The sequence below is a fragment of the Chiloscyllium plagiosum genome, chromosome 4 (assembly GCF_004010195.1).
Source record: "Chiloscyllium plagiosum isolate BGI_BamShark_2017 chromosome 4, ASM401019v2, whole genome shotgun sequence".
In the NCBI taxonomy this organism is placed as follows: domain Eukaryota; kingdom Metazoa; phylum Chordata; class Chondrichthyes; order Orectolobiformes; family Hemiscylliidae; genus Chiloscyllium; species Chiloscyllium plagiosum.
The window spans coordinates 123188388-123206401 of NC_057713.1; the positions used below are offsets into that span (position 1 = coordinate 123188388).

The window sequence follows — 18014 nt, forward strand, 5'->3', positions numbered from 1 at the left end:
TATTCATCATTTACTTGCGGTGAATAGGTAAAGTTTAATTGAGACAAATTAACTTATTCTGAATCATAATCGGTTAGAGTATAAATTGAAATAAAATCATAGAATCCCTACTGCGTGGAAACAGGTCCTTTGGCCCATTGTGTTCACACCGCCCTCTAAAGAGCACCCAACCCAGACCCACCCCTCTACCCTACCCTTGTAATCCTGCATTTCCCATGGCTAATCCACCTAGCCTACACATCCGTGGACACTATGGGCAATTTAACATGGTCAGTCCACCTAACCTACACATCTTTGGATGAGTTCCATCTAATTTCCATAAAAAGAATGCCATGCAAAAAAACCAACTCATGCTTTCAGTAAACAAAACTAAACTGAGAATCATCTTAATCACTTCCATTGGTGCTCATTCTCAATGATGGTTATGAATGTTAGCAGAATATTCATATGGTAATAGCATTCGTTTTTCCAAGGAAAGCTGATTGACATTGAATGAGATGTTAAACTGAGATCTCTTTGCCTGTTCAGGTGATGTGAAAGATCCTGTGGTACTATTAAAGACCAAGTGAGTTCCCCTGACATTCTGGCATACATTCATTCATCAATCAGCCAACATCAAAAAGAAATTAATAGGCTATTTATCTTATTGCTCCTTACAGGATTCCGAAGTGTACAAGCACGCTGTTGATTTGCCTAAAAATGAACAGTGATTGCACTATAAGTAATTAATTGGCTGTGAAGCACTTTGAATGTGCTATGAATGTGAAAGTCACTATATAAATGCAAGTCATTTCCTTATTATTTCCCACACATCCAAGTGAAGGTTTGCATAGGTATGCAAAGAATACTGACAATGTCATTGGGAAATGGAATGCAGGTAACATTTAAAGGAATATGGACAATTAGAGTGAAACATCTAAATTAATAAATCAAAATACACCCAGGATTATGCCAGCAAACTATCACACAGTTTCTTTTGTTTAATGGATCCTGAAATGGAGATGGTGTTGCATCAAGTGGTTATAAAAACCACGCCCTTTTGCTGTTCCAAAGTATGTCCTCCACAGATCTGCATCATGTCTGGATGGAATTCGAGACAGGGTTGAGATCATAACTCATCACCTTTCTTTTATATGGTAGATGACCTCATGGGTGACAACTGCTTTTATAAGGAAATGTGTGTGCTTTTGAATAGGCAATCAATAACACGGATAATCAGACATTCACATATCCCTGCCATTGCAACCTACTTTGGTAATAGGAGCTTCTTCCATGCATTTAATTGATCACCTCCTATGTAGTCTCATCTACCTCGTAGCCCTTCATTTGTCCATCTTATACTCAGAATAAAAACAATTCAACAAACTGGCACAAATTTCTTGGAATAGTTTCCACAGAAGTGTTACACAGGAAGAAAACAACAATAAAGCAAAAATAGGCAATGATGTATCTGACTTCACCTTATTGTGCTTTTCAGACCAACTCAAATTTATTATTCAGTTGTATAATCCTACAGTGTGGAAGCAGGCTATTTGGCCCATCGTGTCCACACCAGCCCTCTGAAGAGCATTCCATCCAGACCCATCCCATCCCTGTATTTGCCATAGCCAATTCACCTAACCTGCACATCTTTGGACTGTGGGAGGAAACCAGAGCACCTGGAGGAAACCCACACAGACACAGGGAGAATGTGCAAATTGCACATAGACAGTTTCCCGAGGCTGGATTTGAACACAGGTCCCTGGTGCTGTGAGGCAACAGTGATAACTACTGTGCCACCCCAATCTTTCCCAACTATAGGTGCCAAGCTGCCAAGGAAGCATCCAGTTTTTAAAAACATTGGAAAATGGTTCATCAGATTTTAAAAGTTAAATTAAGCTCTGATTTTGTTCTTCCCAAGTGAGATCTTCTTACATGCATTCCATTTCACGGTAAATATCTATCAGCGGCAAATGTGTTTGAGATCTGCTGTAGTTCAGTTTACTTTGTGTAGTGAACAATTTACATGGGACAAAGTGGGCTTGAAAATTAATCTGAATATTGGTCAATCCCAAAATATGATCGATAGAATTAGGGATTGGGAGGCAAGTCATTGATTCAGTGGATGTGCAGAATTTATTGCTACCAGTGCTGGAGATGGGGTACATTCATACATCTCATTAACTATTCAGAAATCTACAAACCCATTGAAGCCCATTCCCAGCAGGTCATTGTGATTCTGCAGGTCTCATCTGTCTTACGATTTCTCCTCGTTAAAATTGGCCGTGTATTCATCATCTCTGAAAATATTTCTATGTGTTACCCTTACTGATTGTCAAACTTTGAATTCAACATCTTTCAAGATTAAGCAACTCACCCACAAGAGCTTTAAGAAATGACAAACACCCAAAGAAAGAAATCAGAATCATTAATCAGTCCTATAAATATATTTCTGCCTTTCCTATGCTATATCATGACTATGGAATAATCTCAGATGACCTTGCAAAAACTCATTGACACCTGGCAGCTGGTGGAGAAGATGTCCTATGGGCTATTGAAGAGTCTATAACAGGTTTTCTCACAGAATGTTTAGAATTATAATAGATAATCAAATTCCTCCACTTGCTACAGGGATGGATCAACTGGCCTTAGAGAACAGTGTTATACAGTCGGATGCGAGGGACCCTGGAGTTCACAACTTGACTGCACCCCCATGAAGCTTCATAGCTTTAGGACAAACAATGTCAAGAAAAATCCCATTGTCCCTTATCCTTTGCCCCCTGAGTTTTATCTGTGTTAGACATTGTTTGGAAAAAGTATAATGCAAAAGCCTCACTCCAGGCTCTTAAACTTCATCTAAGTTTCTAGTGGCGCACAGAGAGCCTCAATTTAAATGTTAGCTAAGTTTGGGGAACATCTGTAAATATGGGTCTTCCTTACTGCCCAGACCTGGTGGTGGGTTTCACTTGACTCCAGGGATCCTTAACAGTATATTTAATAATTCCCATTATAGGAAAGTAGCTTAAACTGTAGGCATGGTCAGATCAGCTGGTGGGCGCACCATCCACATTAATTCCTGATAGTGAAATTGCCCATTAGGAAAATCTAGCTCTAAAGCTGTGAAAGAAAGATAAAAGGGAATAGTGAATGGAGAATTTGGACACAAACATTGAGGATGCTTTATGTACAAAGAGAGCTAAAGTACCCACCTTTGCATTCTTTAATACAAATGAGCCATTGTTGGTGTTCAAAATACAGAATTATTGCCAATGGCAATTTGGACAAAACAGTAGGTAAAGCTTGAAAGATTTTTACGCTTGATGCTTATTTCAGAAGAGCTGAAGGGCAAACCCCTTGTGGGATATCTGGGACATACAAAGCAATTGTTACTGTCAGATGTAAGTGATGAAGGATAAGCATTACCAATGATAATTACATGCATTCAACTTGCTCAAGGAAGGACACGCACTAGCTCTCTATCTGAGCACTTATTACTTTCTAACATCTGGATGTACTGGATGCACATTTAGCAGAAGGCTACAACTATCTCTAGCAGATGCCTCCTGGTGGGGGTCTTGAACGAACTGTTCCAAATTAAGGAGGTGGCCCTCAGCAATTTTTGATTCATATTCTGTAGGGAAGGCATAAGATATAAGACTGCTAAATGTGATAAAATAAAGTCTTACTGTTCAATGTGCTGAAAATTCTTTTGAGACTTTGTTCTGCTGAAAATGACCCCACATATATTTTATCGTGAAAGAACCTTAAATATTCAAAAGAGTTGGTAGATTAGACTTTGCATTCTCATTTAATATTCCTCCTTAGCAATGTAGGTAATAATTGGTTCCTGAAGTAACTAAAATGCTCCGAGATGTTTAAACTCCGTTCCTATTAGGTGGAAACTGAAGGGGAAATGATGGGTATTTACTGTCTGGAACAAGAAGCTGAGCGAACAATTCAGAGTAATGTCCATCTCTGATTCACATGAACATATGTTGCTTCATATTTACTTGAAATGGAGCAGACAGACTGCAGAATCTAGATGAGAAATAGTCCGGTATCAATGGAAAACAAAATCATGAGATGATAGATTTAAAATTATAAATGTAGAATGAGTGCATGTTCCCTTTGAATAACTAACTCAATAAAAGTATCGCGGGGTGTGTTAATGAAGTAGACTTACTCCTTCAAGAATGATGAGTTCTTAACTGGACCCTATCTTCCTTCATTTCAACAGAAACCATTGATTAATGTTGAAGCTTGCTTCCATTAGCTATTGTAACACTCCCAAAGTGACTACTATTCATGATTTTGTTCCCATATAACTCCCTTTATTCATTGGTACTGTTACTTTGAAATTGTTTATTGTTTTTCCAAATTCATCCAGGAATAATCTTTCAAGTGAATGTACATAATGGTGTGGAGCTGGGAATCTAAACTTTTGTTTTATGATCTGGATGGAGCCTCAAGGGCTACAGAGATTTTAAATGCATGCTTTTATTCATTTGCAACCACCTCCAGCTGCTGTAAAATCTCGTTTCCTCGTTCAGAATTTGTGCGGTCCTGTGACAAAGGACTGGAGCCTTTTGAATGTTGTGAGTCTACAAAAATCACACAAGCAGAATAGCACATAATAACAACTAACAGAGATAGAATTTAGTTCCTTGTGCTTTGAAGGCTGGATTCCCGGGGCTTGGGGCTACATATTGGACATCTTGGTTTGGATGATTGAAATAAACTCTTCGACTGAGAGTTGTTTATTTGGAAATTTCTACCAGTGATCCTCCTCATGGATTAATGAAAAGCCCAGGCAAATTTGAGGTTTGATGACATGGTGCCAAACATGTAGTGTAGAGATACCTATTAAGCAGGGTTTTTTTTTGTCTGTGTTTAAACAGAGATTCTGTAATTTAATCATTAAGTTGTGTTGTGTGCAAGTTTGCATACTGGGCAAAATGTAGAGAAAGTGTTCTCTTGCAACTGCTTGTGCCAACAATATTGTTTACTAGGCATTGTAAAGTTCTATGAAGGGCATATTGAGGAGTAGAACCTAATCAGAGAATAGAGTCAAACTGTTAAAGCCAGTGAGAGGAAACAGATAATGACTAACCTGGAAAAATGATGCAATGGAAAGGAACTTCAAGAGAATATAATATAGCAAAGTACCAGAAGAAACCTTTCAAATAAACACAGAGTGATTACAAAAAAGAGATTTGGGGAAACTGAATTACACAATCTGGGTTGCTGAAATTTTCATATTTCCATCCCAAACTAAATAACGTTCTGATCACCTGATCAACTTCTGACACTTTGACTACTTTGTTAAATTTGAGGAGATTTCTTCTTTGCCTCCATAACAAAATTATTTTCCAAGCACATTTCCAGTTTGATAATTGATTTTTTCTGAAGTTTCAGTGTATCTTTTACATTAGCCCATTAATGAAATTCATCCATAACTATTTTTTGTTCCATTGCTGACATTTTATTTTTCAAGCTAATTGTCTTCAACGAGAAGCCAATCTTTTTTCAGAGGATGCAATTGGCAGTGTCATACCAAGTGATAATTCTTTAGTACAAGCTCACCTTAGAAAATTGGCATTTGTAGGTTAATTAGCTCTGGGGCATCACAACTAAGTCTATGCTTAAACCAGTTAGACTGAGCTGGGATTGGTATCTTGGTGATTTTTGTAGCTACAGCTATGGATAAGCATTCAGAACAAAAGCTGGGGATGAATAAGGTGAAGGCCGTATAGAAATCAAGGTGAAAGTCTCAGACAATACAGCAATTGGGATAAAGGCAGACAGATTGGGAGAGGGAGGGTCATAGAGCATAAAACACAGAACATAGAACATTACAGCGCAGTATGGGCCCTTCAGCCCTTGATGTTCCACTGACCTGCAAAATCAATCTGAAGCCATATAATTTCAAATGTATCTTTATATATTTTCCAAACCATACACTATTCCATCATCATCCATATGTTTATCCAATGACCATTTAAATGCCCTTAAAGTTGGCAAGTCTACTACTGTTGTTGCAGGCAGGGCATTCCACACCTTTACTATTCTCTGACTAAAGAACCTATATCTGCCATCTGTCCTATGTCTATCACCCCTCAATTTAAAGCTATGTCCCCTCATGGGAGCTATCACCATCCGAAGAAAATGACTCTCACTGTCCACCCTATCTAATCCTCTGGTCATCTTGAATGTCTGTATTAAGTCACCTCTTAACCTTCTTCTCTCTAACGAAAACAGCCTCAAGTCTTTCAGCCTTTCCTCATAAGGCCTTCCCATCCATAAAGGCAATATCCTGGTAAATCTCCTCTGCACACTTTCCAATGCTTCCACATCATTCCTACAATGCGGCGACCAGAACTGTATGAAATGCTCCAAGTGCAGCCGCACCAGAGTTGTGTACAGCTGTGACATGACCTCGTGGCTCCGAAACTCAGTCCCTCTGCCAATAAAAGTTAACACATCGTACGCCTTCTTAACAGCCCTATCAACCTGGGTGGCAACTTTCAGGGATCTATGAACATGGACACAGAGATCTCTCTGCTCATCCACACTACCAAGAACCTTGCATTAGCCCAGTACTCTGTATTCCTGTTATTCCTTCCAAAGTGAATCACCTCACACTTGTCTGTATTAAACTGCATTTGCCACCTCTCACCCCAACTCTGCAGCTTATCTATGCATTTAAAGGTAATATTGCGTCAGCAAATTAGATCCATAGGAATGTAAAGTACAGTAATAAAAAATGGCCTTTTTATCTGCATGTGCAAATCATTCATAATAAGATAGATTAATTAGCATCACAAATAGAAATAAATAGTTTAAATCTAATTTCAAAGATATGGTTTGGAAAATATATAAAGATAAATTTGAAATTATATGTGAACCAATTTTCTTACTTTTTTCTTCCCAGAAAATACTGTGAATGGAAATTTGAAGAAAAAGAGACATTACCCCATGATATCAGGTCACTTGTCCCTTCAGATTAGACAGGAATTTCAGAGATTTCCCAAGGGAAGCAGATACCTATACTGGTAAGGGTAGAGGTTAATGGCTCTCATAGACTGGGTGCGAGGCAGCATTCTTTCTCCCATTATTTTTTATTACTGGAGATTCAAAAAAGTGGTTCTAGAATCCACACTGTAGGAGGGATGTGATAGCACTGGAGAGGGTACAGAGGAGACATACCAGGATGTTGCCTAGCCTGGAGAGTTTCACCTGTTCAGAAATTGGACAGACTGGGGTTGGTATCCTAACAGCAGAGGAGATTGAAGGGGGACATGACTGAGATATAAAATTATGAGGAATACAGAGAGGGTAGACAAGACAAAACCTTTTCCCTTTATGGATGGACCAGAGGTGTAGATTTAAGGTAAGGGGCAGAGGGTTTAGAGAAGATGCGAGGAAAAGCTTTCTCACCCACAGAATGGCGGGTATTTGGAACTCACTGCCTGTAAGGCAGCTATAAACCCTCATAACATTAAAGAAGTTTTTAGATGATCACTTGCAATGCCAAGGCATATATGGCGAAGGGCCAAGTGCTAGAAAATGGGACTGGAATAGTATGGTGGTTGTTTTTGACCAGTGCAGACTTAATTGGACAAAGGACTTTTTCCTGTGCTGTAGACCTCTATGACTCAATGACAAAGATCAAAGGACCCAAGGTAAATCTCAGTTTTTCAAGAAACAAGGGGAAAACACACATTATGGCATTTAAAGAAAGTAAGGGTAAAAACTACAAGACTGGGGAATGCTTAGAAAGTGAAGAGCATGCTTTGTAGGGAAGCCACTGGAAGATGGCAAGACAACATGGATGACAGGGGTTTCAGGTGAATGTTTCAGAATTGTGGAAGGGCTGCAAATTATACTGGAAATCAGGAAATCAGCATGGATGTATTGGAGAAATTAGATTTTGGGGTGACAACAAACTTACATTTCTGTAATACCTTTTTACATGAAGGCACTTTGTTGAGCCTTAAGCCTGAATTTTCCCTCCTCATTGGGAGCACAGAGTCAGGAGATATCAGGGCCCCATAAACCTGTAAACTGCCCTGGAAATCCTGCTTCTTGTTCCAGGCGAGCGGGGAGCCTATCCTTACAACTCCATTCCCAGGAACATACTGATTAACCTCTGCTGAACTCTCACCAGCTTAATAACATCCTATAGCAGGGTGACCAGAATTACACACAATGCTGCAGAAGAGGCCCCACCAATACTCTGTACAACCTCAGCATGATGTTCTGACTCCTATACTCCAAGGTCTGAGCATGAAGACACGCATGCCTTCTTAACCACCCTGTCTACCTGTGATGCAAATTTCAAAGAATTATGTAGCTGAACCTTTTAAGTTTAACTTTAATTTTAGCCCTTTAATTCCTTATAAAAATAAACATTTGTATTCATAATCCCATTTCAAGTCAATTGTTTAATCAATTAGACTGTCTATTGAATTGTAAAGAGACAGGCATCTTACTGTGCTAATGATAGGTTGGAAATCAGTCATGCTGCACTAATTCTACAATGATAAATATCAGATTTATGTCAACAAAGAATAAAATAACACTGCAGATTTTTCAAATATTTAAAGATTTAAATACCATGACAGCTCTGTTGACAGTTCCCTTGATTGCTCCATTGAGTTTATCCACCTTTTATGCACATTCATCTCTACTAAAGGGCATATGATCCTTGCAAAGAGAGTCTTGTGGGGCAGCACAGGGGCTTCATGGGAAGCATTGCTGCATTACAGTATGAGGGACCTGGGTTTAATTCCACCCTCAGGCGACTGTCTGTGTGGAGTTTGCACATTCCCTCTGTGTTTGCGTGGGTTTCCTTCGGGTGCTCCGGTTTCCTCCCAGAGTCCAAAGATGTGCAGGTTAGGTGGATTGGTAATGTTAAATTGTCCATAGTGTCTCAGGATGTGCAGGCTAGGTGGGTTAGCCATGGGAGATGCAGGAATCAGGTAGGGGGATGGATCTGGATTGGATGCTCTTCAGAGGGTCACTGTGGACTTGATGGACTGAATGGCCTGCTTCCACATTGTAGGGATTCTATTATCTTTCCTAAAAAGCAGCTGACGTTTTCTGAAGGTATCCCAGGAACATATTGAAAACTATACTTTATGCTCCAAAATGTTACCCTATCTCTCCAAAGAAACTCCAGGAAGTTGAGAACTTCTTTTCATAGGTCAAATGCCACTAATGGCATCCACTAATTGCAGTTAGATCTTACTGAAGGCAGTTCAGTACAAAAAATAGCTCCCCCCACTACAACATCCCACCCTGGGGAAATGGCAGGGCTGAGTTCAGGGATAGGACTTCCAGGTTTAGGCATCTGGCATCATTTTAGCCTAACCAGGGAACCTCTGCCTGCATGAAATTTCAAGTCATAATCTAAAAACAATCTAAAGAGTGAATTTGGAAGTGAAAGAGTGGCTCAGAAGAAAAGTCTGACAGGAAATGTTTTGCATTTGGACAGAGTATATAAAAAGTAGTGAGTAGAGTACATAGGAAAGTATCACAACAATCATATGTGACTTTAATTTACACTCAAATTCAATGATTCAGATAGCAATGTTAGCCTGGAAAATGAGATCAAAGAGTGTATTCAGTACAGTTTTTTTTATAGCAGTACATTTTTGAGTCACCTAATAAGCCAATTAATCTAGATCTTTTAGTGATCAATGATTCAGATTCATCAATATGACACAGTGAGGACTGCAGATGTGGAGATCAGAGTCAAGAGTGTGGTGTTGGAAAAGCACAGCAGGTCAGGCAGCATCCAAGGAGCAGGAGAATCGATGTTTTGGGCATAAGCCCTTCATCAATAAACCTCATGGGGAAAGATCCTTTCGGTGACATTGTTTGTAGCATGCTAGAATTTCATGTTCAGTTTAAAGGGAGAAGCGTGAGTCTGAGACAAATGCTTTAAACATGAATAAGGGGATTTAGAAGGATTTGAAGAGAGAGCCAGCTAAAGTGAAGTACATAGAGGTACATAGAACATTACAGTGCAGTACAGGCCTTTAGGCCCTCGATTTTGCGCCGCCCTGTCATACTAATCTGAAGCCCATCCCATCTACACTTTTCCATGTACGTCCATATGCCTGTCCAATGACAACTTAAATGCATTTAAACTTGGCAAATCTACTACCGTTGCAGGCAAAGCATTCCATACCCTTACTACTCTGAGTGAAGAAACTACCTTTGACATCTGTCTTATACCTATCTCCCCTCACTTTAAGGTTGTGTCCCCTCGTGTTTGCCATCCCCATACTTGGAAAAAGGCTCTCCCTGTCCACCTTTTTAACCCTCTGATTATCTTGCATGTCTCTATTAAGTCACCTCTCACCCTTCTTCTCTCTAACGAGAACAGCCTCAAGGCCCTCAGCCTTTCCTCGTAAGACATTCCTTCCATACCAGGCAACATCCTAGTAAATCTCCTCTGCACCCTTTCCAAAGCTTCCATATCCTTCTTATAATGCGGTGACCAGAACTGTACACAATACTCCAAATGTGGCCGTACCAGAGCTTTGTACAGCAGCAGCATAACCTCCTGGTTCCGGAACTCAACTCCTCTATTAATAAAGGCCAAAAACATTGTATGCCTTCTTAACAACCCTGTCAATCTGGGTGGCAACCTTCAGGGATCTGTGTACATGGACAACGAGATCTCTCTACTCATCTGCACTCCCAAGAGTCTTACCATTAGCCCAGTACTTTGCATTCTGATTACTCCATCCAAAGTGTATCACCTCACACTTGTCCACATTAAACTTCATTTGACATCTCTCAGCTCAGCTCTGCATCCTATCTTTGTCTCCCTGCAACCTACTACATCCTTCGTCACTATCCACAACTCCACCAACTTTAGTGTCGTCTGCAAATTTACTAACCCACCCTTCTAAGCCCTCATCTAGGTCATTTATAAAAATCCCATTCCTCTACATTTTGTATAATAGCCTACTGTGGGGAACCTTATTGAACGCCTTGCTGAAATCCATATACACCACATCAACCGGTTTACTCTCATCTACCTGTTTGGTCACTTTGTCAAAAAAGTCAATAAGGTTCGTTAGGCACGACCTACCCTTCACAAAGCCGTGCTGACTGTTCCTGATCAGATTATTCTTTTCTAGATGGTTATAAATCCTCTCTCTTATAACCTTTTCCAACACTTTACCAACAATTAAAGTGAGACTTACTAGTCTGTAATTACCAGGGTTGTCACTACTACCCTTTTTGTAGAAGGGAACCACATTTGCTATCCTCCAGTCCTCAGGCACTATTCCTGTAGACAGTGATGATTTGAAGATCAATGCCAAAGGCTCAGCAATCTCTTCCCTTCCTTCCCAGAGGATCCTCGGATAGATCCCATCCGGCCCAGGGGACTTGTCTATTTTCACACTCTGCAGTATTTCTAATACCTCTTCCTTGTGAACCTCAATCTCTTCTAGCCTAGATGCAAGTATCTCTGTATCTTCCTCGCCAACATTTTCATTTTCTATAGTGAACACTGTCGAAAAATATTTATTTAGTGAACCAGAAAAGTAGTTCAAAACCTGGGACAGGAGAGACAATGACAAACCCTCAGCAAAGCTTCACCCCAGTGACAAAGGAATACTCTTTGAGAACCATACATCATTCCTGGCTGAAGAAAGAAGTTAAAGATAGGATCAAATTAAGAATCAATGGATTCATCACCAAAAATTAGTCGTAGGTCAGCAGATTATAAGAAAACACAAAGGATAACTGAAATAAGGAGCACAAAGTCTTTACAGGGGAAAACAGCTCATGCTTGTCCTCTAAAGAATAAGATTGACAAATTAATAATTGAAAACAAGGTAATGGCAAATCGTTGATTAGATACTTTCTGTTTGTCTTCACTGTAGAAGACTTAGAAAATGAAAAGGTGAATGTAAGGGAGAAATTAAAAACAATTCCTACCATCATGTAAAAAGCTGGGAAAAAATATTAATTCTAAATGCATTAGTAGTCGAATCTAATTTCTCCTTGATAGACATCAAGCTAACAAACCTATAGTTTCCTATTGTCTGCTTCCCTCAATTTAACACCTTCACCTGAGGCCTGCTGTTATCTAAAAACTCACGGTATTATGGCCACTACTCCCGAAATGCTCCCTCAGCAAAACTTCACTCACTTGGCCTGGCTCATTTCCCAAAACCAGGACCAGTATGACTCATTCCCTGGTTGTGTTGTTTATGTACTGTGTCAAGAAACCCTCCTGAATAGTCCTTACAAATTTTGCCCCATCAAAGCCTTCAGCATGAAGTGAGTCCCAGTCAATGTAGGGGAAGTTAAAATCACTTACCACAACAACCCTGTTGTTTTTACATCTTTCCAACATCTGTCGACATATTTTCTCCTCTATCTCCCCCTGGCTATTGGGTAGCCTGTAGTACAGCCGGAGCATTGTGATTTTACCTTTCCTATTCCTGAGTTCTACCCATATTGCCTTGCTGCATGAGTCCTCTGATGTATCCTCCCTCAAGACAGCTGTGAAATACTCCTTTACCAGGAATGCAGCTCCCCCCACATCATTTACATCCCCTACTATCACACCTGAAACATCTAAATCCTGGGACATTCAGCTGCCAGTCCAGTCCTTCTTTCAGCCTCTGTAATCACAATAATGTCATAGTTCCAAGTACTAACCAAAGCTCTAAGTTCATCTACCTTGCCTATTATAAGTCTTGCATTGAAACACGTGCATTTCAGACCACCTACCCAGCAGCGTTTCCCTGTCTGTTCTTGTTCTGTGTCTTGTTTGCCTTGATTTCTACCTCTCCCGCAATTTCTGCATCTGCTGCCCTACTCGTCTGGTTTCCATCCCCCTGCCTCACTAGTTTAAACTCTTTCCAACCACTCTACCAAGTAGGTAAAAACAATGACTGCAGATGCTGGAAACCAGATTCTGGATCTATCTCTCCACGCTTCAGGCTCTCTGCCTTTATTCCTGATGAAGGGCTTTTGCCCGAAACGTCGGTTTTGCTGAAGCTCCTCGGATGCTGCCTGAACTGCTGTGCTTTTCCAGCACCATTGATCCACTCTACCAAGTACCCTCCCCCAAGGACATCAGTCCTGGTCCTGCCCAGGTGTAATCCATCCAGTTTGTATAGGTCCCTTCTCCTCCAAAACTGGACCGACTGCCCGACGAACTTGAAACCTTCCCCCACACCATCTTATCAGCCACGTGTTCATCCTATATATCCTATACTGAATATGTGAAGGTAGGCATGAAAATAAAAGATAGATCTTCATAGGTTGTAATCTCTATATTATTACCTAAGGCACCTACAAGTAGACTTTGTCTGTGTGAAATTAGAGAGATGATTATGTGGCTCAAGGACTAGTATTGGAGAAATGAGTTTCAGTTCATGGACTACTGACACAAGTACAGAGGATAGTGGGGACTGGACCCTTGGGATGGTCTATACTTGAATCACAGTGGGACCATTGATTTTGTGAACTGCATAACTCGGGAAGTAGATAGGGTTTTAAATGATGTAGACATGGCGGTGTTGGACAGGGGTGTACAAAGTTAAAAATCACACGACACCAGGTTATAGTCCAGCAGATTTATTTGGAAGCAGGAGCTTTCAGAGCACTGCTCCTTCATCAGGTGGTATAAGATCGCAAGACACAGAATTTTAAATAAAATAGTGGAAGCAAGCAAATGTGGAAAAATGTAGTATATCAAAAGAGTAGCGATAAGCAAACAGAAGAAAAATAACAGTATGGGTAAAGAGGATCAGAGATTGGCAGGAATTGGCAGAGTGAAATTAAACTAGGAATAGACCAACAATCACAACTAAATGTCACAAAACTGAAAAAAGCACGAGCAAATGTCTTGTATTTGATTGTGCGTAGCATTCATAACAAAGTAAATGAACTGATGCTGCACATTGAAGTAAATAAACATAATCTGAAGGCCATTACAGAGACCCAGCTTCAGGATTGCAAGGATTGGGTCCTGAATATTGAGGGGTACATAGCACTTGTGTGAAATAAAAAGCTAGAGTGGCTTCACAGTTAATCAAGGATGGCATTAGTGCAATAGTTAGGGATGCCCTCAGTTCAGGTGATCAGGATGTAGAATTGGTTTACGTAGAAATGAGGAATAATAGGGGAAAGAATTATTTGTACAAATGACCTATTGGCTCCCTAGCTGTAACGACAATGTGGGATAAAGTATGCAAGAAGAAATATTGGATAGTGTGATAAAGAGGTGATAATACTAATGGATAACTTTAATATACATACAAACCAAATTTGGTGTTGTTCCTCTTGTGACTGAGAATGCAGAGTGAATAGTAAATGGCAAATTTAATGAATGTATATTTTGCTTCAATCTTTACCATACAGGATACAACAAAACATATCTGTAATAGTTTTAAATCAGGAGGTGGATGGCCGAGAGATACTTGGTGAAATTACAATGACAAAGGTAGTAGTACTAAGCAAACCGGGCTGACAGATCTTCAATAGCCAATGGATCTCATCCTTGGGTATTAAAAGAGGTTACAAATGAGGTCGGAGTGCATTGGTGTTAATTTTCCAACATCCTCCAGATTCAGGAAAGGATTCCATTTGACTGAAATGTAACAAATATAAACTTGTTTTCAAGAAGGGGGAGAGAGAAGCAGAAAATAGGAAACTAAAGGCTTGTTAGCTTGATGTCTGTCATGGGGAAGTTAGATTCAACGATTAAAGAAATTATAGTTGTACAGGTAGAAAAAAGCTACAAGAGTCAACATGGATATGAAATTTAATCAGTTTATTGGAGTTACTTGAAGGAGTAACATACACTGTGCACGATGAGGAGTCTGTAGACATGCTGTACTTGGATATCCAGGAAGCATTTGATAAAGTGCTACATTTAGGTTATTGTGGAAAATAAAAGCTTATGGCATAGGGGTAACATATTAGCTGAGAGGGAACATGAGTAAGAACATAGAAGCAGGAGTAGTAAGGCCTCAAGCTTGCCTGACTATTCAGTACAAGCATGGCTGATCAATAGTTAAATGCCTTTTACCCACTCTGTGTGCCACTGGTGATCAGAAATCTATCAAACTGTATCTTAAACTTTCTTGAAGTCTGAGCTTCTTCTCTGTGATAGAGGATGCCAAAGATTCACAACTCTCTGAATAAAATAAAATCTCCTCACCTTGGACTGAAATTGCACCCCTCGCCCTCATTTTTAAAGTATCTTTCCTGGTTCTAGACTCACCCAATGGGGAAACATCTTACCTACATCTGACCCTTTAATTATTTTGTAAAGTTCAATAAGATCATTCTTTGAAACTCTAGAGAATACAGGTCCAGTTTGCCTAATCACTCTTCCCGACATTCTGGGAACAACCTTGGTGAATCTTCATCACACTCATTCTATGGCAATAATGTCTTTCACAGAACATAGAACATTACAGTGCAGTACAGGCCCTTCAGCCCTCGATGTTGCGCTGCCCTGTGAAACCAATCCGAAGCCCATCTAACCTACAGTATTCCATTTTTGTCTGTATGTCTGTCCAATGACCATTTAAATGCCCTTAAAGTTGGCGAGTCTACTACTGTGCAGGCAGTGCGTTCCATGCCTCTACTACTCTCTGAGATCTGTCCTATATCCATCAGCCTCCAATTTAAAGCTGTGTCCCCTCATGCTAGCCATCACCAACGGAGGAAAAAGGCTCTCACTGTCCACCCTATCTAATCCTCTGATTATCTTATATGTCTCAGTTAAGTCACCTCTCAACCTTCTCTCTAATGAAAAAGTCTCAAGTCCCTCAGCCTTTCCTTGTAAGACCATCCTTCCATACCAGGCAACACCCTAGTAAATCTCCTCTGAACCCTTTCCAAAGCTTCCACATCCTTCCTATAATGCAGTGACCAGAATTGCACGCAATACTCCAAGTGCGGCTGCACCAGAGTTTTGTACATCTGCGACACGATCTCATGGTTTTGAAACTCAGTCCCTCTACTAATGAAAGCCAACACACCGTATGCCTTCTTAACAACCTTATCAACCTGGGTGGCAACTTTCGGGGATCTATGTACACGGACACCGAGATCTCTCTGCTCATCTACACTACCAAGAATCTTACCATTAGCCCAATACTCTGCAATCCTGTTACTCCGTCCAAAGTAAATCACCTCGCACTTTTCCTGAGATAAGCATAGAAACGTGGAAATTAGGAGCAGATGTAGGCCATTCGGCCCTTTGACCCTGCTCTATCATTCAGTATGATCATGCTGATCCTCTCTTTCAATGCCATAATTCTGATTTCTCTTCATACCCCTTGATACCTTTAATATTTAAAAGTCTACCACTTTCATGAATATATTCAGTGATCCAATCTTCACAGCATGTGTGAAGTAGCACATTCCAGATGTTGACAATTCTCTACTTAAATTATCTACTCCTTATCCTGAGACTTTGACTCTGGTTCTTGACTCCCCAACTAGAGGAAGAATCCTTGTTATACCTAGTCTGTCCAGACATGTTAGAATTTTAGAAGATTCCTTCTTCTAAGCTCTCATACAGGCCCAGTCATACCAAACTAATCTTTTCCGAAAGTCCTGCCATCCCTAGTGGATCTTTGCTGCATTTTTTCTATGACTAGTATATCCTCTCTAGTATAGGGAGAACAAAATACAGTATTCCAACGGCGGTCGTAACAAGGCCTTGTATAACAGAAGTAAGATACTCCTTCTTCTAAACTCAAACCATCTTCCAATGGAGAACAACATACCCACTTGCCTTTCTTATACTTGCTACACAAAACTCATAACTATCAGTCACCAGTGTACAGGGACACCCACATCCCTTTGTTCATCTGAACTCCCCAATATATCACCGGCTTAGTGGCATGACAACAGTGACAACAATCTCACCCTCAATGTCAGCAGAATGAAGGAGCTATGCCTCGGCTTCAGGACATGTCCCTGTCTGTAACAATGGTACTGAGGTGGAGATGGTTGAGAACTCCAAGTTCCTAAAATTAAATATCACCAACAATCTCTCCTGACAACACCGATGTCTCTACTTTCTGAGAAGGCTAAGGAAATTCAGCATGTCCAATGACTCTGTCCAATTTTCTTAGATGCACCATAGAAAGCATCCTATCCAGATGCATCACAGCTTGGTACAGTAACTGCTCTGCCCAATGCTGTAAGAAATTACAGAAAGTGTGAACACAGCCCAGTTCATCATACAAACCAGCCTTCCTTCTGTCTATACTTCCTGCTGCTTCAGAAAAGCAGCCAACATAACAAAAGACCCGTCCCACCCTGATTATACTCTCATCCACCCTCTTTCACCGGGCAGAAGATACAAAAGTTTGATAACATTGACCAACAGATTTAAGAACAGCTTCTCCCTGGCTGTTATCAGACTTATGAATGGAACCTCTCATGTAATAGAGTTGATCTTTACACCTTCTCTGAAGTGTAACACAATATTTGCATTCTATTCTATTACCCTGATATACTTTTATGAGGTATGATTTGCCTGAATATCACACAAAACAGCACTTTTTACTGTACTTTGGTACATATGACAATAATGAATCAAATCAAATAATATTGTGAGGAGACCAAAACTGCATGTAGTACTCCAGGTGCTGCTCATCAAGCTCCTTTACAACTGAAGCAAAACTTCACTTTTCTTGTACTCAATCTTCTCGTGATAAAAGCTAACGTCCACTAATGTTCTAATAGCTTGTTGCGCCTTCATGTTAGTGTTCGGTACCTTATCGACAAGGGCACCTAGATCTTTTTGTACATTTACACTTTTTAACTGCTTACCATTTCAGAAATAATCTGCACGTATGTTTCTCTTCCCAAAGTGGATAACCTCACATTTTTTCACATTATATTCCATCTATCATGTTCTTGCTTATTCACTCAGCCAGACCAAATCCTCCTGAAACTGAATTGCATCTTCCACACAACATACATTCTCACTTAGCTTTGTTTCATTCACAAATTTGGAAGCATTA

At 40.1% G+C, this 18014-nt stretch overlaps 1 protein-coding gene across 2 annotated transcripts in view; it reads left to right on the top strand.

Moving 5' to 3' along the window:
* The window catches only part of LOC122549386 (serine incorporator 1-like), a 91852-nt gene that overhangs the window by 28510 nt on the left and 45328 nt on the right, over nt 1-18014 (top strand). The gene's annotated exons all lie outside the window — the stretch shown is intronic.